At 42.3% G+C, this 26,028-nt stretch overlaps 1 long non-coding RNA gene across 1 annotated transcript in view; it reads right to left on the minus strand.

The window, feature by feature from the left end:
* LOC138641362 (uncharacterized) overlaps window positions 1-23,896 on the minus strand; it is a 141,223-nt gene extending 117,327 nt beyond the window's left edge. Inside the window, exon 1 of the long non-coding RNA XR_011313790.1 lies at window positions 23,862-23,896. This is a non-coding gene — a long non-coding RNA (uncharacterized lncRNA). The remainder of the gene's footprint in view (window positions 1-23,861) is intronic.
* Between the last annotated feature and the right edge of the window lie 2,132 nt (window positions 23,897-26,028).

Raw genomic sequence — 26,028 nt, forward strand, 5'->3', positions numbered from 1 at the left:
GTTTTGGAATTATTGTGGTCTTCATCATGGACAACTGATAACAGTAAAAAAATTATAGCAACTAATATGACTTATTTTTAATGGACAAATTATGTTTTAAAGTACTTGAAATAATGTACCGTAAACCCATAACTTATAGCCATAAATCTAAAAGATCTAAAATACATTGCCAAAATTAACGGTTTTTAACTCCCACATTTGCATGCAAAAAATATTATGTAACAGTGTCAAACAATTGCCAAGAATTTATACTACAGATTTTTTATTTTAGAAAACATGGCGAGATACTGAGACGTAAGTGCAATCACAGACATGGTTTAACATTTCAAGATATATTGCTGCGCCTTTACATGCATGCTATCTCCATTTCAAGAAAGAGCTGATTACACACTTTTTGCTTGATGTCCATACATTAAAATTGCAGCCTTTATAACTGTGATGTTTTATTTTCAGTCCTCATGCAGTTGTCCTGCCCTGTTACATCTTGACAAGTAAAACGCTGCAACTAAATAATTTTGACAGATTCAATTTAAGACTCTTATGGTAACAAGAATGGCATGGAGACAAGTTGATCCTTTGCCAATTGTAGGATGCCGATTGTGTTTCAAGATATTGGATCTTATCCAGTTCTATTTTGTTATTAAAGATACTCAAATTACCTTTACTTGGCAAACATACAACTGCTGTCTTCAGTTTACGTGTTTGTGGGTCAGAAGTTTTCCATGTCTCCATCCCTTCACTATTCATGCATCCCATATGTTAACATTTAGGAAAAAGTGATGTTAAATAAAGTTTAACTTGTTCTTTACTTGACTAATGTTATTTTCATGCTTTGACTAAAGTGATAAAGTAAATCCTGCGCATTTGTACAAAGAAAATTCCTCATTCATTTTAAGCCCGTTTTCAGCAGAAATTGCACGTTTATAAGTAACCTCTAAGATAATGTCAAAATTACTAGCAAATTTTGTAACATTTGTCTTCTAAAATAAAAAAGATGTTAAAAAAAAGAAGATGAGAATAGTAGGGTTTTTTAAAACACTGGCCAAAAAGAAGGGATCTTTATAAAATGAAAAGCAATTTGGCTGCTAAAGTCACTGGTTGGCTACATGGTTAGTTGTCTGGTAGACCATATGTCAACACCAACGATTTTTATTTCATTTTTTGAAATTCAAATTCGCCATATTTTATAATTAAAAGTAAAAATTATTGACCACGCATCACAATACGGCAATATTTCAAATTGCTCTGAAAAGACGTGTGTAACACTCCAAAGACTCCAAGGTCTATTGGAATTGTATGTAACCCCTTTCAAGATCTTTTACACAATTAATCTTAGTAATGTCAATGTGATCTTACCATAAAAACAGGTGGTAGCGAGCATTACCAAATAGCCCATTAGATATAAAGGTACAAAGATATTTGTGATTAGACAGACTGTTCTTTGAAGAACCTTGACTCAAACTGACAGTGTCACTGTCAGAAGTAACATCTTGTGACTTAGACGAGTGATATGCCATATTTTTCATAACGCCTTCTGCATTCTCCCCACTAATCCACTTGCAGGAGGCAAAGGAGGCAACTTGATGCCTGCATTTGGTATTATTATCGGACAGCTGGTGCCGGTGGTGGTGATAGTACCTCTTCTGTTGCTAGTGACTTCCACATTCCCAGGCTTGGCATGGTTCTTTTTTTTCTCTAACACTACCCAAACTATTGCCATTGTCACTTTTTTATTACCAAACAATTTGACCAACATTTTAATTATGGTAACTTTTGACAATATTGAAGGGCATAACAAGAAATGCTAGTTAGGTAAATACATGTACAGAAAGCAAAATGTGGTAGCAGGCCAAAGTATAGGTGTAGTGTGAATGATTGACAAATTGTACTAGTGGAAACAGGTGTACAAAAACAAATATGCATAACTAAATATCTACAATTCTTAATTTTTTTTATATTTCTTTAACAAAGTTCAACCCCCTTCCTAAAAATGACGTGATAAGAAATGCTACACATCCAAAAATACAGAACCTGCTTCAGTGCACTGTAATTATATGGCATGTAAAGATGTAAAATTTGACCAGGAAAACAAATGTGCAAAAAAATTGAATGCGACATGCACACTTTGTGATATAGACAGTCACAGTTAAATGTATGGATTTTTGTAAATTTTATTTTGTGTTTAAAAAAAATGTGATTTTCTCTACACAAAAAAGGTTTTTGTGGCTGCTTTCTAGTGCATTATGGATAAAAAATAGCTCTGATATCTTCACTAGGGTTGAGCGACCTTGACCTTTTTAGAGTCGAGTCATGTTTCGCGAAACCCGACTATCTTAGAAGTCGAGTCGAGTGGAATCGGCCGATTATCGCGAAAAGTCGGGTATCGCCCGAAACACGAAACCCAATGCAAGTCAATGGGGGAGCATAGTCGGCAGTGAGTGGAGGCCAGGAAAACACCTACACTGCCCATTTTAATGGCAAAAACATCCATTCTTTTTACTGAAGCTTGTCAATCGTAATTTAGCTTATAATAATTGGAAGGCATTTGAAATTGGGGGTCATTTGGCTAAAGTTGTGGGGGGTAGGGCTGGTTCAAGTAATTAGTGGGCCCAGGAAATCTGGAACGCGTCACGGCAGTGGAGCAGGGAGAGGAAAGTATTTCAACTTTGCAAGTGCTGTGATCCTGAGCAAGCAGGGGGGGCCCACTCGTTGGCACTGGCACTGGCACAGGGCCCCTCAAAGTACAGCGGTGTGTTTGCACGGCGGGGGCGCCTCCCACCGGCAGCAACACTTTTGCGTACTATGAGAGGCCCTGTGCCAGTGACGTCGCCAACTAGTATTCCTCCCCCCACCTGATGAAGGAACCTGCACTTTCATCTGCACCTTCCTCTTTGTCCCCGTGTAAGGTGGTATGGTATGCGGGAAGAGGAACCTGACTTTCAGCAGGGTCACAATCTTGCTGTGTAGCGTGCACGGGGAATTTAGCGTTATGGGTCAATGTAGCAGCAGACTCATCTATCACTGGCTGGGCAATGGGCAGGATGAGGAGGAAACACAGATATAGGCCCAAAGAATAAAGTGGGCTAAATGCAGTTCAAAATTGGTAACACAGGACTAACCAGGGGGCATTGCAGTGGAGGACAACTGGAATGAGAGGCTGACACAGAGAGTAGGCCCAAATCAGTAAGTAGTCGAAATGCAGTTCAAAATTGGCAACCGTAGTAAACAGGCGGCACAGCTTTGTTCAGTGGAGGAGAACAGCAAGGAGTGGCAGACACCGATAGTAGGCCCCAACCCAACTAGTAGGCCAAATGCAGTCTAACATTAACAACTACTTAACGAGAGCCTGAAAATGGAATTTCAGGACAGGAAACCAGGAGAACAGCAAGGAGTGGCAGACACCGATAGTAGGCCCCAACCCAACTAGTACGCCAAATGCAGTTGTTCCATTTAACCACAAGTTAATGAGAGCCTGAAGATAGAAGCTCAGGAAAGGCAACCTGGAGAACACCTTGGAGTGTAACACACCATCTCTCTACACCCCATACCCAATTTGTAGGCCTAATGCAGTGTAGTTTCCAACAACTACTAAACGAGAGCAGGAAGATCGAAGCAATGGCGAGGAAACCTGGGGAACACCTTGGAGTGGAACACACCATCTCTCTACACCCCATACCCAATTTGTAGGCCTAATGCACTGTAGTTTCCAACAACTACTAAACGAGAGCATTAAGATCGCAGCAATGGCGAGGAAACCTGGGGAACACCTTGGAGTGGAACACACCATCTCTCTACACCCCATACCCAATTTGTAGGCCTAATGCACTGTAGTTTCCAACAACGACTAAACGAGAGCATTAAGATCGCAGCAATGGCGAGGAAACCTGGGGAACACCTTGGAGTGGAACACACCATCTCTCTACACCCCATACCCAATTTGTAGGCCTAATGCACTGTAGTTTCCAACAACTACTAAACGAGAGCATTAAGATCGCAGCAATGGCGAGGAAACCTGGGGAACACCTTGGAGTGGAACACACCATCTCTCTACACCCCATACCCAATTTGTAGGCCTAATGCACTGTAGTTTCCAACAACTACTAAATGAGAGCATTAAGATCGCAGCAATGGCGAGGAAACCTGGGGAACACCTTGGAGTGGAACACACCATCTCTCTACCCCCCATACCCAATTTGTAGGCCTAATGCACTGTAGTTTCCAACAACTACTAAACGAGAGCAGGAAGATCGAAGCAATGGCGAGGAAACCTTGGGAACACCTTGGAGTGGAACACACCATCTCTCTACACCCCATACCCAATTTGTAGGCCTAATGCAGTGTAGTTTCCAACAACTACTAAACGAGAGCAGGAAGATCGAAGCAATGGCGAGGAAACCTGGGGAACACCTTGGAGGGGAACACACCATCTCTCTACACCCCATACCCAATTTGTAGGCCTAATGCAGTGTAGTTTCCAACAACTACTAAACGAGAGCAGGAAGATCGAAGCAATGGCGAGGAAACCTGGGGAACACCTTGGAGTGGAACACACCATCTCTCTACACCCCATACCCAATTTGTAGGCCTAATGCACTGTAGTTTCCAACAACTACTAAACGAGAGCATTAAGATCGCAGCAATGGCGAGGAAACCTGGGGAACACCTTGGAGTGGAACACACCATCTCTCTACACCCCATACCCAATTTGTAGGCCTAATGCACTGTAGTTTCCAACAACTACTAAACGAGAGCATTAAGATCGCAGCAATGGCGAGGAAACCTGGGGAACACCTTGGAGTGGAACACACCATCTCTCTACACCCCATACCCAATTTGTAGGCCTAATGCACTGTAGTTTCCAACAACTACTAAACGAGAGCATTAAGATCGCAGCAATGGCGAGGAAACCTGGGGAACACCTTGGAGTGGAACACACCATCTCTCTACACCCCATACCCAATTTGTAGGCCTAATGCACTGTAGTTTCCAACAACTACTAAACGAGAGCATTAAGATCGCAGCAATGGCGAGGAAACCTTGGGAACACCTTGGAGTGGAACACACCATCTCTCTACACCCCATACCCAATTTGTAGGCCTAATGCACTGTAGTTTCCAACAACTACTAAACGAGAGCATTAAGATCGCAGCAATGGCGAGGAAACCTGGGGAACACCTTGGAGTGGAACACACCATCTCTACACCCCAGACCCAATTTGTAGACCTAATGCACTGTAGTTTCCAACAACTACTAAACGAGAGCATTAAGATCGTAGCAATGGCGAGGAAACCTGGGGAACACCTTGGAGTGGAACACACCATCTCTACACCCCAGACCCAACTTGTAGGCCGAATGCAGTGTTGTTTTCAACAACTACTTAAGAAGAGCCTGAAGATCAAAGCTCAGAAAAGGCAACCCGGGGAACACCTTGGAGCGGCAGACACTGGTAGTAGGCTGTAAACCCCAAATTTTGGTCAATGGAGTTTATGAAATGTTCCAGGGGTACACAGGCAGCATTGGTGTGGTAAGCGGAGGACAATTTATATTTGGGACTGCAGACAGACTTTGTAGGCTGTCCCCTGTGGACCATGCATCCACAACATTAACCCAGTGCGCCGTAATGGACATCTAACCTCTCGTGAACATGCCTACTGGTCCATGCATCTGTTGTCAGGTGCACCTTTCTACTATTAGATAGCCAGAGAGCATGGACAATGCAGATTTTTACATGATGCTGTAGTGCTGGGATGGCTTTTCTTGCAAAAGAAGTGACGACTGGGTAGCTCTTACCGTGGTACAGCGTAGTCCATCTGGGCTTTATAATTGTAAAATAGAGAAAAAAAATTGGCTGTATGCACTTTAAAATAGGTTACAGGGGTACACGGGTGGCAGTGGTCTGGTCAGTGTAGTTGTAGTAGAAAGAAGGGACCGCAGACAGGCTTCGAAGGCCTAACATAACAAATTGGACAGGCTGTAGGCACTTTTACATTGGTTCCAGGGGTACACGGGCAGCAGTACAATGGTCAGTGGAGGCCAAGTGGAAGGAGGGACCGCAGACAGGCTTCGAAGGCTTAACATAAAAAGATAGGGCTGTTGGCAATTTAAAATTGGTTCCAGGGGTACACGGGCAGCAGTACAATGGTCAGTGGAGGCCTAGTGGAAGGAGGGACCGCAGACAGGCTTCGAAGGCCTAAAATAACAAAAATAGGGGTGCAGGCAATTTAACATTGGTTCCAGGGGTACACGGGCAGCAGTGGTCTGGTCAGTGTAGTAGTAGTAGAAAGAAGGGACTGCAGACAGGCTTCGAAGGCCTAACATAACAAAATTGGGCTGTTGGCAATTTAAAATTGGTTCCAGGGGTACACGGGCAGCAGTACAATGGTCAGTGGAGGCCCAGTGGAAGGAGGGACCGCAGACAGGCTTCGAAGGCCTAACATAACAAAAATAGGGGTGCAGGCAATTTAACATTGGTTCCAGGGGTACACGGGCAGCAGTGGTCTGGTCAGTGTAGTAGTAGTAGAAAGAAGGGACTGCAGACAGGCTTCGAAGGCCTAACATAACAAAATTGGGCTGTTGGCAATTTAAAATTGGTTCCAGGGGTACACGGGCAGCAGTACAATGGTCAGTGGAGGCCTAGTGGAAGGAGGGACCGCAGACAGGCTTCGAAGGCCTAACATAACAAAAATAGGGGTGCAGGCAATTTAACATTGGTTCCAGGGGTACACGGGCAGCAGTGGTCTGGTCAGTGTAGTAGTAGTAGAAAGAAGGGACTGCAGACAGGCTTCGAAGGCCTAACATAACAAAATTGGGCTGTTGGCAATTTAAAATTGGTTCCAGGGGTACACGGGCAGCAGTACAATGGTCAGTGGAGGCCTAGTGGAAGGAGGGACCGCAGACAGGCTTCGAAGGCCTAACATAACAAAAATAGGGGTGCAGGCAATTTAACATTGGTTCCAGGGGTACACGGGCAGCAGTGGTCTGGTCAGTGTAGTAGTAGTAGAAAGAAGGGACTGCAGACAGGCTTCGAAGGCCTAACATAACAAAATTGGGCTGTTGGCAATTTAAAATTGGTTCCAGGGGTACACGGGCAGCAGTACAATGGTCAGTGGAGGCCTAGTGGAAGGAGGGACCGCAGACAGGCTTCAAAGGCCTAACATAACAAAAATGTCAATACAATGGTATTGTCAGTGCCAGGCATTGAAGGATGTCAGCGCATAGACTAAACATTGGTGGAGCTGTGAGAGATAATTTTGCAAGTGGTAGAGCACTGTTTGAGCTGGGGGGGGACTGTCTTGTGGCCGGCGGTACAGGCCCAGGGCCCCTCATATTACAACGGTGTGTCTGACGTTGGGTGCGCACCACCACCGCCAGAGACACTTTTTTGTACTATGAGGGACCCAGTGGCAGTGCCGTCGACCAAAAGCGGGCACACCCACCTCTTCAGAAAAAAAACAGCACTCTCACGGGTGCTGGCGCCAAGTGGCGATACCACGGCCCCGTGTGGGGAGTTTGGCCATTTAGGGAGGTGTAAACATGTCGTATGCTGGACAATCAGGTGCAGCAAATTACGATATTTGAAAAGTCATTCATAATAGTCCACAGGCAAGACCTTTTCATAGGAAAGCTAGGTGTCAGCCGGGCAAGGTGGGGCAAAAGATTTCGAAATCCAGTTGTGGTTCATTTTAATGAAGGTTAGATCATCTACATTTTGGGTAGCCAGACGAGTCCTTTTTTCTGTTAGTATTGAACCTGCAGCACTGAATACTCTTTCTGATAGGACACTAGCTGCCGGGCAAGCAAGCTCCTGCAATGCATATTCTGCCAATTCTGGCCAGGTGTCTAATTTGGATGCCCAGTAATCAAATGGGAATGATGGTTGAGGGAGAACGTCGATAAGGGATGAAAAATAGTTTGTAACCATACTGGACAAATGTTGTCTCCTGTCCCTTTGAATTGATGCTGCAGTACCTGTCCTGTCTGCGGTCATAGCAAAATCACTCCACAACCTGGTCAGAAAACCCCTCTGGCCAACGCCACTTCTGATTTCTGCCCCTCTAACACCTCTGGTCTGCTGGCCCCTGCAGCTCATGTGAGAACGATCACGGGCGCTGTGTGCAGGGAATGCCAGAAGCAAACGGTCAACAAGAGTTGATTGTTTGGTTGCTAATATTATTTCCAAGTTCTCATGTGGCATTATATTTTGCAATTTGCCTTTATAGCGAGGATCAAGGAGGCAGGCCAACCAGTAATCGTCATCGTTCATCATTTTAGTAATGCGTGTGTCCCTTTTGAGGATACGTAAGGCATAATCCGCCATGTGGGCCAAAGTTCCAGTTCTCAAATCTGCGGTTGTGCTTGGTTGAGGGGCAGTTTCAGGCAAATCCACGTCACTTGTGTCCCTCCAAAAACCAGAACCTGGCCTTGCCGCGCCAACAATTTCCAGTGGCCCCGGAAAAGCTTCCTCATTAAAAATATAATCATCCCCATCATCCTCCTCGTCCTCCTCCTCCTCTTCGCCCGCTACCTCGTCCTTTACACTGCCCTGGCCAGACAATGGCTGACTGTCATCAAGGCTTTCCTCTTCCTCAGCTGCAGACGCCTGATCCTTTATGTGCGTCAAACTTTGCATCAGCAGACGCATTAGGGGGATGCTCATGCTTATTATGGCGTTGTCTGCACTAACCAGCCGTGTGCATTCCTCAAAACACTGAAGGACTTGACACATGTCTTGAATCTTCGACCACTGCACACCTGACAACTCCATGTCTGCCATCCTACTGCCTGCCCGTGTATGTGTATCCTCCCACAAAAACATAACAGCCCGCCTCTGTTCGCACAGTCTCTGAAGCATGTGCAGTGTTGAGTTCCACCTTGTTGCAACGTCTATGATTAGGCGATGCTGGGGAAGGTTCAAAGAACGCTGATAGGTCTGCATACGGCTGGAGTGTACGGGCGAACGGCGGATATGTGAGCAAAGTCCACGCACTTTGAGGAGCAGGTCGGATAACCCCGGATAACTTTTCAGGAAGCACTGCACCACCAGGTTTAAGGTGTGAGCCAGGCAAGGAATGTGTTTCAGTTGGGAAAGGGAGATGGCAGCCATGAAATTCCTTCCGTTATCACTCACTACCTTGCCTGCCTCAAGATCTACAGTGCCCAGCCACGACTGCGTTTCTTTCTGCAAGAACTCGGACAGAACTTCCGCGGTGTGTCTGTTGTCACCCAAACACTTCATAGCCAATACAGCCTGCTGACGTTTGCCAGTAGCTGCCCCATAATGGGAGACCTGGTGTGCAACAGTGGCAGCTGCGGATGGAGTGGTTGTGCGACTGCGGTCTGTGGACGAGCTCTTGCTTCTGCAGGAGGACGAGGAGGAGGAGGAGGGGGTGCGAACGGCTACAGCCAACTGTTTCCTAGACCGTGGGCTAGGCAGAACTGTCCCAAAATTGCTGTCCCCTGTGGACCCTGAATCCACCACATTTACCCAGTGTGCCGTGATGGACACGTAACGTCCCTGGCCATGCCTACTGGTCCATGCATCTGTTGTCAGGTGCACCTTTGTGCTCACAGATTGCCTGAGTGCATGGACGATGCGCTCTTTAACATGCTGGTGGAGGGCTGGGATGGCTTTTCTGGAAAAAAGTGTCGACTGGGTAGCTCGTAGCGTGGTACAGCGTAGTCCATCAGGGCTTTGAAAGCTTTGCTTTCAACTAACCGGTAGGGCATCATCTCTAACGAGATTAGTCTAGCTATGTGGGCGTTCAAACCCTGTGTACGCGGATGCGAGGCTAAGTACTTCCTTTTTCTAACCATAGTCTCATGTAGGGTGAGCTGGACTGGAGAGCTGGAGATCGTGGAACTAGCGGGGGTGCCGGTGGACATGGCAGACTGAGAGACGGTGGGAGATGGTATTGTTGCCGCCGGTGCCCTAGATGCAGTGTTTCCTACTACGAAACTGGTGATTCCCTGACCCTGACTGCTTTGGCCTGGCAAAGAAACCTGCACAGATACTGCAGGTGGTGCGGAAAATGGTGGCCCTACACTGCCGGAAGGGATGTTGCGTTGATGACTAGCTTCATTGGCCGAGGGTGCTACAACCTTAAGGGACGTTTGGTAGTTAGTCCAAGCTTGCAAATGCATGGTGGTTAAATGTCTATGCATGCAACTTGTATTGAGACTTTTCAGATTCTGCCCTCTGCTTAAGGTAGTTGAACATTTTTGACAGATGACTTTGCGCTGATCAATTGGATGTTGTTTAAAAAAATGCCAGACTGCACTCTTTCTAGCATTGGATACCTTTTCAGGCATTGCAGACTGAGCTTTAACCGGATGGCCACGCTGTCCTCCAACAGGTTTTGGCTTTGCCACGTGTTTTGGGCAAGATACGGGCCCGGCCGATGGAACCTGTTGCGATGTTGATGCCTGCTGCGGCCCCTCCTCCTCCGCTTCAGAACTGCTGCCGCCTGCACCCTGTTCCCCCAATGGCTGCCAATCGGGGTCAAGAACTGGGTCATCTATTACCTCTTCTTGTAGCTCGTGTGCAACTTCGTCTGTGTCACCGTGTCGGTCGGTGGTATAGCGTTCGTGATGGGGCAACATAGTCTCATCAGGGTCTGATTCTTGATCATTACCCTGCGAGGGCAATGTTGTGGTCTGAGTCAAAGGACCAGCATAGTAGTCTGGCTGTGGCTGTGCATCAGTGCACTCCATGTCAGATTCAACTTGTAATGGGCATGGACTGTTAACTGCTTCACTTTCTAAGCCAGGGACGGTATGTGTAAAGAGCTCCATGTAGTAACCCGTTGTGTCGCCTGCTGCATTCTTCTCTGTTGTTGTTTTTGCTGAAGAGGACAAGGAAGCGACTTGTCCCTGACCGTGAACATCCACTAACGACGCGCTGCTTTTACATTTACCAGTTTCACGAGAGGAGGCAAAAGAGCTAGAGACTGAGTCAGCAAGATAAGCCAAAACTTGCTCTTGCTGCTCTGGCTTTAAAAGCGGTTTTCCTACTCCCAGAAAAGGGAGCGTTCGAGGCCTTGTGTAGCCAGACGACGAACCTGGCTCCACAGCTCCAGACTTAGGTGCAATATTTTTTTTCCCACGACCACCTGATGCTCCACCACTACCACTACCCTCATTACCAGCTGACAATGAACGCCCCTGGCCACGACCTCTTCCACCAGACTTCCTCATTGTTTTAAAAACATAACCAAACTAACGGTATTTGTTGCTGTCACACAACTTACACGGTGAGCTATAACTTCAGTATGATTTAGCTACCCCTTTACAGGTGGGTGAGACCACAACGAAAATCAGGCACAATGTTACACACTCTGTTTTTGGTGGCAACAAATGAGAGAGATGCCACACACGCAGGACTGTCACTGAAGCACAAATGTAAATATTAATCTCCCACTGTTTTTTTTTATTTTTTATTTTTTTTTCAGGGAGACTTTAGAAACAAAATAAAATAAAATGATTTCTTCAGGGAGAATTTAGAAAACAAATAAAACAAAAAATAGGCTTTCTATGGCCCACTGAGTGAGAGATGACGCACACAGGAGTCAGGAGTGGCACACAAGCCCAGAGGCCAATATTTTTCTCTCAATGATTGATGTAGTGATTTTTTCAGGTAGATTTTGGAACCCAAATCAAGCTAAAAAAATAATAGGCTTTCTATGGCCCACAATTGGAGAGAGAGAGAGAGATGGCACACCCAGGAGTCAAGACTGGCACACAAGCAGAAAGGGCAATATTAATCTCCCACTGATTTTTTTTTTTTTCAGGGAGACTTTAGAAAAAAATAATAATAGAATAAAATGATTTTTTCAGGAAGAATTTAGAAACCAAATAAAATAAAATGATTTTTTCAGGGAGAATTTAGAAAACAAATAAAACAAAAAATAGGCTTTCTATGGCCCACTGAGTGAGAGATGACGCACACAGGAGTCAGGAGTGGCACACAAGCCCAGAGGCCAATATTTTTCTCCCAATGATTGATGTAGTGATTTTTTCAGGTAGATTTTGGAACCCAAATCAAGCTAAAAAAATAATAGGCTTTCTATGGCCCACAATTGGAGAGAAAGAGAGAGAGAGATGGCACACCCAGGAGTCAAGACTGGCACACAAGCAGAAAGGGCAATATTAATCTCCCACTGATTTGATTTTTTTTTTTTCAGGGAGACTTTAGAAAAAAAAAATAATAAAAAAAAATGATTTTTTCAGGAAGAATTTAGAAACCAAATAAAATAAAATGATTTTTTCAGGGAGAATTTAGAAAACAAATAAAACAAAAAATAGGCTTTCTATGGCCCACTGAGTGAGAGATGACGCACACAGGAGTCAGGAGTGGCACACAAGCCCAGAGGCCAATATTTTTCTCCCAATGATTGATGTAGTGATTTTTTTCAGGTAGATTTTGGAACCCAAATCAAGCTAAAAAAAATAATAGGCTTTCTATGGCCCACAATTGGAGAGAGAGAGAGATGGCACACCCAGGAGTCAAGACTGGCATACAAGCAGAAAGGGCAATATTAATCTCCCACTGATTTTTATTTTTTTTCAGGGAGACTTTAGAAAAAAAAAATAATAAAAAAAAATGATTTTTTCAGGAAGAATTTAGAAACCAAATAAAATAAAATGATTTTTTCAGGGAGAATTTAGAAAACAAATAAAACAAAAAATAGGCTTTCTATGGCTCACTGTGGGAGAGATGACGCACACAGGAGTCAGGAGTGGCACACAAGCCCAGAGGCCAATATTTATCTCCCACTGATTGATTTATTGATTTTTTCAGGTAGAATTTAGAACCCAAATCAACCAAAAAAATAAATAGGCTTTCTATGGCTCACTATCTGAGAGAAAGAGACGGCACGCTTAGGACTGGCACACAAGCCCAAAGGCCAATATTAATCGCCCTTTTTTTTTCAGGGGGAATTTATAACACAAAAAAAAATAAATAGGCTTTCTATGGCCCACTATTTGTGAGAGAGATGGCACGCTCAGGACTGGCACACAAGCCCAGAGGCCAATATTAATCTCCCACTTTTTTTTTTTTTTTTCAGGGAAAATTTATAAACCCAATAAAAAAAATAATAAATAGGCTTTCTATGGCCCACTGTCTGAGAGAGAGAGATGGCACGCTTAGGACTGGCACACAAGCCCAAAGGCCAATATTAATCTCCCTTTTTTTTTTTCAGGGAGAATTTATAAAACCAAAAAAAATAAAATAAATAGGCTTTCTATGGCCCACTATTTGTGAGAGAGATGGCACGCTCAGGACTGGCACACAAGCCCAAAGGCCAATATTAATCTCCCACCGATTGATTTATTGATTTTTTCAGGTAGAATTTAGAACCCAAATAAAGCAAAAAAAAAAAATAGGCTTTCTATGGCCCACTGAGTGAGTGATGATGCACACAGGAGTCAGGAGTGGCACAAAAGCCCTGAGGCCAATATTTTTCTCCCACTGATTGATGTAGTGATTCTTTCAGGTAGATTTTGGAACACAAATCAAGCAAAAAAATAAATAGGCTTTCTATGGCCCACTGACTGAGAGATGGCACACACAGGAGTCAGGAGTGGCACACAAGCCCTGAGGCCAATATTTTTCTCCCACTGATTGATGTAGTGATTTTTTCAGGTAGATTTTAGAACCCAAATCAAGCAAAAAAATAAATAGGCTTTCTATGGCCCACTGAGTGAGAGATGGCACAGACAGGGATGGCACTCTAGCAGAAATGCCAATCTTAATCTCCCACAAAAAAAAAAAAAAAAAAAAAAAAGGAACTGTCCTTCAATTACTATCTCCCTGCAGTAATCTCAGCCAGGTATGGCAGGCAGCAATAAGGAGTGGACTGATGCACAAATTAAATAAAAAGTGTGGACAAACAAACAAGATAGCTGTGCAGAAAGGAAGGAACAAGAGGATTTGTGCTTTGAAAAAAGCAGTTGGTTTGCACAGCGGCGTGCACACAGCAATGCAGCTATCAGGGAGCTTTCTAGGGCAGCCCAATGAGCTACAGCGCTGAGAAAAAAAAAATGTAGCTTCCACTATCCCTGCACACCGAAGGTGGTGTTGGACAGTGCAAATCGCTACAGCACAAGCGGTTTGGTGGTTAATGTACCCTGCCTAACGCTATCCCTGCTTCTGACGAAGCGGCAGCAACCTCTCCCTAAGCTCAGATCAGCAGCAGTAAGATGGCGGTCGGCGGGAACGCCCCTTTATAGCCCCTGTGACGCCGCAGACAGCAAGCCAATCACTGCAATGCCCTTCTCTAAGATGGTGGGGACCAGGACCTATGTCATCACGCTGCCCACACTCTGCGTTTACCTTCATTGGCTGAGAAATGGCGCTTTTCGCGTCATTGAAACGCGACTTTGGCGCGAAAGTCGCGTACCACATGGCCGACAACGCACAGGGGTCAGATCGGGTTTCATGAAACTCGACTTCGCCAAAAGTCGGCGACTTTTGAAAATGTTCGACCCGTTTCGCTCAACCCTAGTCTTCACTATTGTAAATCACCCTAATTTGGCTGCCGAATTCCCTGCCTAAGCTAATGTACAGGCAATGATAATCTCTCCTCATTGACTATGCTATATCATGTGATTTGATAGTTACAAGGTATAATGGGAAAACCTTTGCAGTAGTATCTAAAGTCACGTTCAGTCTTCTGCGGCTGATACAATTTTCTGTAATATGTAAAAAGTAGTCATGCATTTATTTGCCAATTTTTATACACCAGGACCAATGAATTTGATAAAATTCAGCCCAAATTTACATTATATCAAATCGACCGTCCCCAGTTATCACTTTTTTTGAGAGAATATCCCATCCATCTATCACCTAACCCTGCTGCCAGTGTGTGGCCTCAGTTCTTCTTCACAAGAGAATGAAATAAATCAAAGTTGTGGTAAGCTTTTGTTTGATTTATGAAACGCAAACATTGAAAATTCATATTTCTGAAAATGTAATGAGCAGAACATCAATCTAAAAGTCAAGCGCTAACCACTTCACGCCATGGCCATTTTCTGTTTTTTCTTTTTTTCCTCCCCTTCTCCAAGAGCAATAACTTTTTTTTATACAATCATCAGGATGAGTTGTACTTTCAAATTATACCATTGATTTTACCATACAGTGTGCTGGAAAAAAGGCAGAGAAAAATTACAGTGCTGTGAAATTTAAAAAAAAATGCAATTCCACAATTTCTGTTGGGTTTTATATTTACCATGTTTGATACATGGTAAAACTGACCTGGCAATATGATTCCCCAGGTCAGTATGAGTACCAGATACCAAACATGTATAGTTTCCTTTTTATTTAAGTGGTGAAAAAAATCTCAAATTTGTATGAAAAAAAGTTTTTGCCTTAGTCGCCATTTTCCGAGACCTAGCTTTTCTATTTTTTCACAATCTTTGGCTGAGTGATGGCTTATTATTTCTGCCCTGAGTTGACATTATTATTTATACCATTTTTGGGTACTGTATATACTCGAGTATAAGCTGAGATTTTCAGCCCAAATTTTTGGGCTGAAAGTGCCCCTCTCGGCTTATACTCGAGTCACGGTGGGCGGCAGGGTCGGCGGGTGAGGGGGAGAGGGCGCTGAGGCATACTCACCTAGTCCCGGCGCTCCTGACGCTGCCCCTGCCTGTCACACTGTCTCCGGGTGCCGCAGCTCGGCTTATACTCGAGTATATACGGTACATACAATGTTTTGATCAACTTTTATTGCAATATTGTGGCGGACAAGCAATCATAAATCTGATGTTGATTTTTTTCTCTCTGTACGCTCGTTTTTCTTTTATTAATTATTTAATATTTTGATAGTTCAGACATTTCTGAATGCATCAATACCAAATATGTCTTTTTTATTGTTTTATTTCCAAATGAGCAAAAGAGGGGTGATTTGAACTTTATATATTTTTTCTTATTTTTTCACATTTATAAACTTTTTTTTAACTTTATTTAATAGTCCCTTTAGGAGACTTGAAGCGTCTATCATCCAATTGCCTGCGCTATTCATAGCTGTGCTTCAGCAGTATAGGTATAATTTTGCAAATTCTGTGTTTATTTAATGTTTTTTAACATAATTAACATAAAAAAAGAACTAAAAGTCAGGAGCATAAAATAAAATAAATATCATTATCATTAACAATGGAGGCATACAACACATATTGTACAATGGGGAACAAGGGGAAGTATTCCATCGACATCCATATTCTAATAAATTACTTGCTCTTCTATGCGGGTGTAAGCGGACTAGCATAGGATATAAATTGATAAAATACTGTTAAGTCCAGGACATTGGATTCTTGGAATTCAATCCTATCTCTCGATATCGCACAATATTTATCAACATCTGCAGGTTATCAATATCAAGTGTTCCATCCTATTGAAGAACCATTCCTATCTGAAACCACAGGGTACAATCATGGGAGAACTTCCAGTACTCTGTACTATCTAGTGATGAACTAGAAAGAGGTCTTTTGGGCCTTGGTTCCAATTGATGTCTTGTGGGCCAATAGAAAAGATTTAGCCCATTGCGAATCATCAAAAGATTTTCCCAGCTCCTTTTCTCATATAAAACAGAACGATGGTCTGTCACCAGTTGCCTGGGCAGTAAAAAGGTTTTAGAGTAGAGAAATGGAATGTGCAGGAGGCGACAACAACAAACTAAATTTTTCAAACTTTGTTAGATCTCTATGGAGTTGCAGAAAGTCTACATGACCTTCTACCATGCCTCCTCTGGATTATCTAGGTGGACATTGGTGAACTTCAAATGGGCCTGGACATGAGCTAGTGTGAGCAGTGGGATCTTGCGTACCCTGCAGGATTTTAATCCTTGATGGTGTAGTGTTTTACTAATGGTAATGTTTTAAACTGTGGTCCCAGCTCTCATCAGGTCTTACCCTATAAGGCGAGAGAGATCTTGCATGTAGCCCCAGACCAAGGAAGATTGACAGTAATTTTGTGTTTCTTCCATTTTTTAATAATTGTGCCAACACTTGTTGCCTTCTCACCAAGCTGCTTGCCTATTGTCCTGTAGCCTATCCCAGCCTTGTGCAGGTCTACAATTTTGTATCTGGACAGCTCTTAGACAGCTCTTTGGTCTTGGCCATAGTAGAGATATTGGAGTGTGATTGATGAATGTGATAAAACAAACCTCTCCATTCTTTGTAGTTGGGAGAACTTACAAAATCTGCAGTTTATCAAATACTTACCCAGTCTTGTGCAGGTCTACAATTACAATTTTGTCCCTGGTGTTTTTAGACAGCTCTTTTGTCTTGTCCATGGTGGAGAGGTTGGAGTGTGATTGAGTGTGTAGACATATCTTTTATACATGTAACAAGTTCAAACAGGTGCAATTAATACAAGCTATGAGTGCAGAGTAGAATGGCTTCTTAAATAAAAACTAACAGGTCTGTAAGAGCCAGAATTCTTGCTGTTGGTAGGTGATCAAATATTTCATGCAATAAAATGCAAATTAATTATGTAAAAATCATACAATGTGATTTTATGTTTTTTTATTTGTAGATTCTGTATCTCACAGTATAGTGTACCTACAGTGTATCAAATAATTATTTTTCCCACTGTGCAGTTTTGTATACCAGTAATGAGTCTGAGTTTGCTTATTCTTATTGATGGTTTAAACAAAGTCTAAAGGAACTTTTATATGGCCAATGAACAAGTTCTTCTTCAATCAGCCTATATTTTAAGGAAGGTTTTTTCACACAGTGACCAAATGGAAAAGCCTTGAGGACTGCTTTCCGAGTCACTGGTGTAAATGATCGATTAAAGAAAGACAAACAGGTCAGGATTAACAGTTGAAATAACTGGAGGAGAATTTGGCTGCTGTTCTGCCCTTGTTAATTATTATTCAGCTATTCAAAGAATACAATAAAAGTATTCATCAGTGGCCGGGCCATATTTGTACAGCATATTTTTACAGTTATGGAAATTTTAGCTTGGATTTTTACAGTTTTTATCATGAAGAAAGATTAAGCCTACTTAAAGTAGTGATGGGATGAATGGCTTTTATGTTAACCAACAAACCCAAGTTATTTCATGCACTATTGCTATTTGTTTATTCAAGGGTATTTGCTCATTTTGTTTTTATTTTATGTTTTGTCTGTTTAGTGGCCAGTATGAACATGCTCCTATGTGTTGCATGCATACCAGCTTATATTCCAGTTCATGTCTTTTGGTTTTTAAAGTAAAAGCAGTCAAGTTACAATGATAATCAAAGCTGGTTGAAGCATTTAAGGCTAGGTTCAAATTTGCGTTCAGGAGGGCTGCGGTGGCTGCCTAGTTCCTCCCTTCTTCCTCCCTACTTCTGAATGCGTCCAGCGTTTCCCTATGTACCTATCTTTAAGATTGGGTACGCAGAGACATGTGTTGTATGCAAGACACATACAGAAGTAGGCGGAGCATAGGCGGAGCTTCATGGAGGAAGAAGGGAGGAAGTACGCAGCCATCCGCAGCCCTCCTGAACACAAATGTGAACCTGGCCTCAGAAAACTCAGCTAATGTGATTTTCAACTTTAAGTGGGTTATCTAGGAATTATTTATATTAACCCGTAGGCTTACAGATGATTCCAAACACAGAATTATTCTCCCTCACCAAGTCCAGCAATGATTCTGGTCTTTGTTGGCAAAAGGCAGCATTGATCCCAATCACTGCAACCAATTTGTGGGCTCAGCGGCATGTGCCACCTGCATGAGCAGAGCTGCTGAGCCCAGTGATTGGCTGCAGTGGACAACCCATTCAAGTGAATCCTGTAACATAAGATATTTCACTATACATGCATGATAAACATGTAAAGGTCACTCTGGTTGAGGTGTGTGTGATGTTGTTCTTTTCAAATGTTTACCACATACCCTCAGATCATGTAGGAACCACTGAAGTAAAGCAAAAGCAAGAAAGAATAAAGTCCATTTTATAAAAATAAAGTGAACTTTACTGGTGGAACTGGTGGAACATATATTTAGTAGGCAGGGCAGGCTCTAGGTTTTGAGGGCCCAGGGCGAAAGAGTCTCAGTGCCCCCCCCCCCCCTTAACACATACCACAATTCATGATGCACAGATACAGCAGAGAAATATAGGTATAGTACAATGCCAGATTTCACTTCTTACATGAGTGATAGCTATTGTAAATTCTACAATACCATACAGCAGAGGGGCTTTATATAATTCAACCCCTTATATGCCAATTTTTGTGACCTACTCCCTTTTCCTCAGCTACCAGTTGGCATTTTATTGTTAGCTGAACTTGCTGCAAAGAAAAAACTATATACATTGAATATGACAATTTTTTAATGGAAAACTTTTTAAAGTAAACATTAGAATATATTAACATAGAACATTTGTAAAAGTGCAAAATGTGAAGCATATAGCACAGCCATGTAGTATATAGCACATCCACGTAGTATATAGCACAGCCACGTAGTATATAGCTCAGCCCATGTAGCATATAGCACAGCCACGCAGTATATAACACAGCCCATGTAGTATATAACACAGCCCACGTAGTATATAACACAGCCATGTAGTACATTGCACAGCCCACGTAGTATATAACACAGCCCATGTAGTATATAACAAAGCCCACGTAGCATATAGCAGAGCAATGTAGGATATAACACAGCCCCCACAGTATATAGCACAGTCACGTAGCATATAACACAGCCACGTAGCATATAACATAGCCCCCGTAGCATATAGCACAGTCACGTAGCATATAGCACAGCCCTGTAGTATATAACACAGCCCATGTAGCATATAGCACAGCCACGTAGCATATAACTCAACCACTTAGTATATAACACAGCCCACGTAGTATGTAGCACAGCCACATAGCATATAGCACAGCCATGTAGTATATAGCACAGCCACGTAGCATATAGCACAGCCCACGTAGCATATAGCACAGCCACGTAGCATATAACACAGCCATGTAGTATATAACACAGCCATGTAGTATATAACACAGCCCACATAGTATATAACACAGCTATGTAGTATATAACACAGCCCACATAGTTTATAACAGCCCACGTAGCATATAGAACAGCCATGTAGCATATAACACAGCCATGTAGTATAACACAGCCATGTAGTATATAGCACAGCCACGTAGCATATAGCACATCCCACGTAGCACATAGCACAGCCACATATCATATAACACAGCCCCCATAGTATATAGCACAGCCACATAGCATATAACAGCCCACATGGCATATAGCACAGTCACGTAGTATATAAAACAGCCATGTAGCATGTAGTATATAACAGAGCCCACATAGTAAATAACACAGCCCATGTAGCATATAACACAGCCATGTAATATATAGCACAGCCCACATAGTATATAACACAGCCCATGTAGTATATAACACAACCCACATAGCATATAGCAGAGCCATGTAGCATATAGCACAGCAAGGTAGGATATAACACTGCCCCCATAGTATATAGCACAGCCATGTAGCATACAACAGCCCACATAGCATATAGCACAGCCCACATAGCATATAGCACAGCCACATAGCATATAACACAGTCACATAGCATATAGCACAGCCACATAGCATATAACACAGCCACATAGTATATAGCACAGCCACATCTATATATATAATTGTCTAAGGGTTTTTCCGTCTGTCTGTCTGTCTGTCTGTAGTATATAGCACAGCCAACATAGTAAATAACACAGCCCATGTAGTATATAACACAGCCATGTAGTATATAGCACAGCCCACGTAGTATATAACACAGCCCACGTAGTATATAACACAGCCCATGTAGTATATAACACAGCCCGCGTAGCATATAGCAGAGCCATGTAGTATATAGCACAGCCATGTAGCATATAGCACAGCCCCCATAGTATATAGCACAGCCACGTAGCATACAACAGCCCACGTAGCATATAGCACAGTCATGTTGCATATAACGCAGCCACGTAGCATATAACATAGACCACATAGTATGTAACACAGCCCACGTAGCATATAGCACAGCCACTTAGCATATAACACAGCCACATAGCATATAGCACAGCCCACGTAGTATATAACACAGCCCACATAGTATATAGCACAGCCATGTAGTATATAGCACAGCCACATAGTATATAACATAGCCCACATAGTATATAACACAGCTACGTAGTATATAACACAGCCCACAAAGTATATAACAGCCCACATAGCATATAGCACAGCCACATAGTATATAACACAGCCATGTAGTATATAACGCAGCCCAGGTAGTATATAGCACAGCCATGTAGTATATAGCACAGCCCACATAGTATATAGCACAACCACGTAGCATATAGCACAGCCACATAGTATATAACACAGCTCATGTAGCAAATAACACAGCCACATAGTATATAGCACAGCCACATAGCATAAAGCACAGCCATGTGGTATATAACACAGCCCACATAGCATATAACACAGCCCACGTAGTATATAGCACAGCTGAGCCCACGTAGTATATAGCACAGCCCACATAGTATATAACACAGCCCATGTAGTATATAGCACAGCCACGTAATATATAACATAGCCACGTAGGAACCACAGCTTCATAGGAAGCATACCCATAATGTAAGTAAGAACAGATCACATAAAGTAAAAATCCTACAGATGGGTTATGATGGATATAACTACGGGATAATCGCTACCATAGAATACAAAACCTAAGAAAAAACTACGATCAAAGAACACCCAACAAAAAAATTGTAGAAATAATTATAACAAACTCTTTATTAAATAAATATATATAAAACAGGACATTTGGCAAAGCCAGGAGGAGAGGAAAAAAGTACTCAAGCCACAATGTGCACAGGGAAACGGCAGGGGTACAGGCATGAGGACCATCGCAATAATAACAAAATATCAAAAGTCCCAGTAAGAGACTCAAATGGAGTCTTATTATACCGACCAGGGGGGACATATAATGTTGCAATTCGCCATGCCAGGAAAGATATAGTCCATAAGAATAATATATCAAATAATTGCCACCCATTGGCTACCATGAAATTACTACATAATTACCTGAGCAGGCACTGGAAAGTGATAGTCTACAGCGTGTACCCCAACGTGCGTTTCGGCATGATGAGCCTTTCTCAAGGGTAACATAGCCGCGTAGTATATAACACAACTCACGTAGTATGTAGCAGCCACGTAGCATATAACACAGCCACGTAGTATATAGCACAGCCCATCTAGTATATAGCACAGCCACGTAATATATAACACAGCCACATAGTATATAGCAGTTTGGGCATCATATCCCTGTTAAAAAAGAATTAAAATAAAAAATATATATACTCACTTTCTGGTGGCCCCCGCATCCAGCCCAGACCTTAGCGATGCTCCCGGCAGCTCCCGTTCCCAGTAATGCCTTGCGAGACAATGACCTGTGATGACATAGTGGTCTCGCATGATCCTACATCATCCGTATGTGACCTATCTAGTCACTATACCTGTGACTGGTTTCACTGTCTTCTTTCACTACTAACTGATGACAACTCTAACCATGAAGTAACTTTCTCCTTGCTCCCAAAAACTCTCCCCATCTGCATGACTGACTAAATGTAATTCTTTCTTTCTTTTCAAATGTATCCTGGTAAATGAATGTTTTAAAGGGGATTTCCACTACTAAGACAACCCCTTTCTCAGCACTGTTCCGTCCTTCTTTGGGTACTGTCTTCAATTTTTATGTGTGCAGGTTTCGGAGAGTCACGGTAACTTCCGGTGCTTGTGATCTCCGGTGAACAGTAAAGGTAAATTCCCCACAATTCAGAGGAGTGACAGCAGTCATAATGTGCAGGTGCAGGACTTCCAGCAGAACACATGACATCAAAGGGACGTCTGAAGAGAAGGGGAGGAGAAATCTTGTATAACGAAGACCGGAGGCAGTCTTATCTTCCATGTAGCCTGTGCGCTGCACCCCATAGCCTGGAAGATCGAAGCTATAAAAGATTATTTTTACTAAACAAGGTGACATCCAGGAGGTGTTTAGGTATGACTAATTTCAGTGGTATACAACCTGTATGCCCATATTATTAACTCAGGAAGCTCAAAAAGGGTCACAGATTCCCTTTAAGCCAAAATGTTGCCACTTTATCTATGGGTCAATAGATGTTTTAACTTTTTAAATTGAGTATTACCTCGAGTGATGCCTGCTCTTTTTGGTATCTCTTTGTGCTATATATGTATTGCTAAATCTTTGTGATGAAACAATGGAGAATATACAGTAAATATTTCTGAAGAAATACATCAAACAAAGCATAAAAGGTTTCATATTATATCCATTAAATGACATACAGTAGGAAGTTTCCTACATAAAAGGCATACATCTTTGTGTGGGAAAGCTTCATGACATGCCCCTCAGGAATTGTCTCATAGCTTTCTAACTTGAATGGTACATCTGCTTAGTTATACAGTGAACCATCTTCGATTCCCATACTGATATGCAACCAGCCAGATCTGGGAAAGCCAGAGAAAACTTGGAAAACTAGGTAATATTCCCTTTGGGAATTAAAGTGCTATTTAATAACAAAAAAGTTATAACAGGATAAAATAGTGATTTATTTGATATAACATCATAAAAACTGAATAAAAGCAAATACATGCAAGGGTGGATAAACATCCAAAAAACAGGGGTCCGGAGGTCAGATTGTATGGCACACAGTGCAAATGACGCAGAACTGGAATGTTCTAGAAGTAGATTAGTTACATATCATGAACTGCACATTGCCTAATGCATAAAGTATAGAATATAGAACCAAGAAAGTACCAAACAACAAAGTGACAAGTGCATAGATCAATAAACAGAAATTACCCAGCAAGCTATCTGCACCTTGACAAATGTTTCACTTGCATTTCTTCCAAAGGGAACAGCTCTCTGCAACCCAGCATATGTTTTGCTTGTACTTCTTCTCTCTGCACCCTGACGTACCGTGTGCTTCTTCCAAGGGTATGATCTCTGTACCCGATCGTATGTTTCAGTTGTGCGTCTGTCAATAGATCCTGTTGGGTTGATAATTCCCACACATTGTTTTATGAACTTGTGCAAGTCATTGTGTATAACCCATATAGTGCTCTAATATGTCTATGATGCTCTATCCATACGATCAAACCCACCAGCCCTCTGTTCTCTGTGAGTTTTTGCACCTTTGCACCTTTTATCCTGATGAATGTTATCTGTTTTTTCGGTATATAATTTAAGCTAGTACCCTACCATATTTTATATGAGTGGAACCATTGTCTTCTTTGTAGGTTTCAGGAATTAAGGTTAGTTAAAAATAGGAAACATCTATGAATTTGACCCAGATCTGCAGCGGACTTACTAAGCCATTGTAGGTATGTTGCTCTCACAGACACAATAGAGGTGTATATGGGAACTTGAACACCTTACTAATGCATTCACAATGCTATGCTCTCTTTAGGCTCACCCGGTGAAGTCGACTCTCTAAGCTCCTGGTCCAGGTGAGTACACGGGTCTCGAATGTTGGTGCAGCCGGCAGGATGGAACATGGAAAGTGAGGATGAGACACCCTCATGAATCTTGGGAACCATTGGATGGATGCATCAAAGTCAGCAGCAGGGACAGAATCAAGTAACAGTGTCTATAGGTGGAGTGCAGAAACTAGCTAAAGTCTAGAATAACAGTCCAAAGAAACTAGTGTGTGTTCTAATATGCCCTAAAAGACCTATGTAGATGATGTCACACACTGGGCAACCTGCAAACCCAGACATGGAGCTCAACAGAGGCCAATGGATCAAGGTGAAGGGAGCAAGCCTGGGACAGGTGTGCAACACACAAATATTGTACTGTACTGTAATGTGGAGTGCACCACATTTAACTACTTCTGGACTGCCCATAGACGATTAACGATTAATGTTTTTCCAGAGCCATTGTACTACCTGCAACGTATAAACCCCTTTTATTCCCCGTGATAGATGATGGCTCTGAGTTGGGGCATGGTTTTAGTGGGTTGAATTGAAGTTTTATTGCTACAATTTTGGGGTATATAACATTTTGGATCATTCTTAAGGTATAGTTCATACTTTTTCCCTTGCTCTTCACTGAGCACTCTGAACTCAATCTGGCCTCTGTTCTCAGTGATTTCCATCATTTTGTTTACTTGCTAAGTACTATTTTTTTCTGACTTGAACACCCCGCCCTTTCACCATGCTATGATTTTAATTACATCCAAACACATTTGGTTCCGACCTTCCTATAAATGCAGGCTTTACCGTGGTATCAGCCAGAGGTAAGTGTTCACACTAGGCAGTCAGGTCAGGGACCCATCCGATCCATGAGATTACCTTGACGTTGGTGAATGGGCTCACATTTTTTGGCCAAATTTTGTGCTAAGCATCTCGTGTGTTTTTTCATAGATTTCACAAGCCATTATGCTATTCACATTTCATGTATTACACATTCCCTTGCTTTAGTACAATTGAGTGCAGCCATTTATCTATTTGCTATGACGGTACTTTTGTACATGTCTAAGAAAATGGGTATATAGCAACTTTTGATCATTTTTTTAATTCACATTTTTGGTATCTAAAATGAACAAAATTTAGGAATGGGTTTTATTTATTCTTTTATGCCTTTGACCATGCGGTAAAAGTGATAAAACAGCTTGATTCTTTAGTTCAGTACAGTTACAATGATACCAGATTTCTAAAAGTATTTTTATGTTTTGCTACTTTTTCACAATAAGATCAATTATATTGGAAAAAAAATAGTTTCTGTAATGCCACATTCATAGTGCTTTATCTTTTTTATTTTTCTGCTGACAGAGTTGAGTGGGTGCTTGTTATTTGCAGGACGAGATTGCATTTTCAGGGATATCATTTTTACTTCCAAACATGTTTTTGATCCAATTTTTTTTTACTCACCCAAAAAATTGAATGGGAAAGTCTCATCAAAGACTCAAAAGATGCAGTGTGCAACGCCCACCAGAGTCGTAGGGTACTGAGAACCAGGTTGGACAGTT

This window comes from Ranitomeya imitator, chromosome 6, assembly GCF_032444005.1.
Source record: "Ranitomeya imitator isolate aRanImi1 chromosome 6, aRanImi1.pri, whole genome shotgun sequence".
Classification (NCBI taxonomy): domain Eukaryota; kingdom Metazoa; phylum Chordata; class Amphibia; order Anura; family Dendrobatidae; genus Ranitomeya; species Ranitomeya imitator.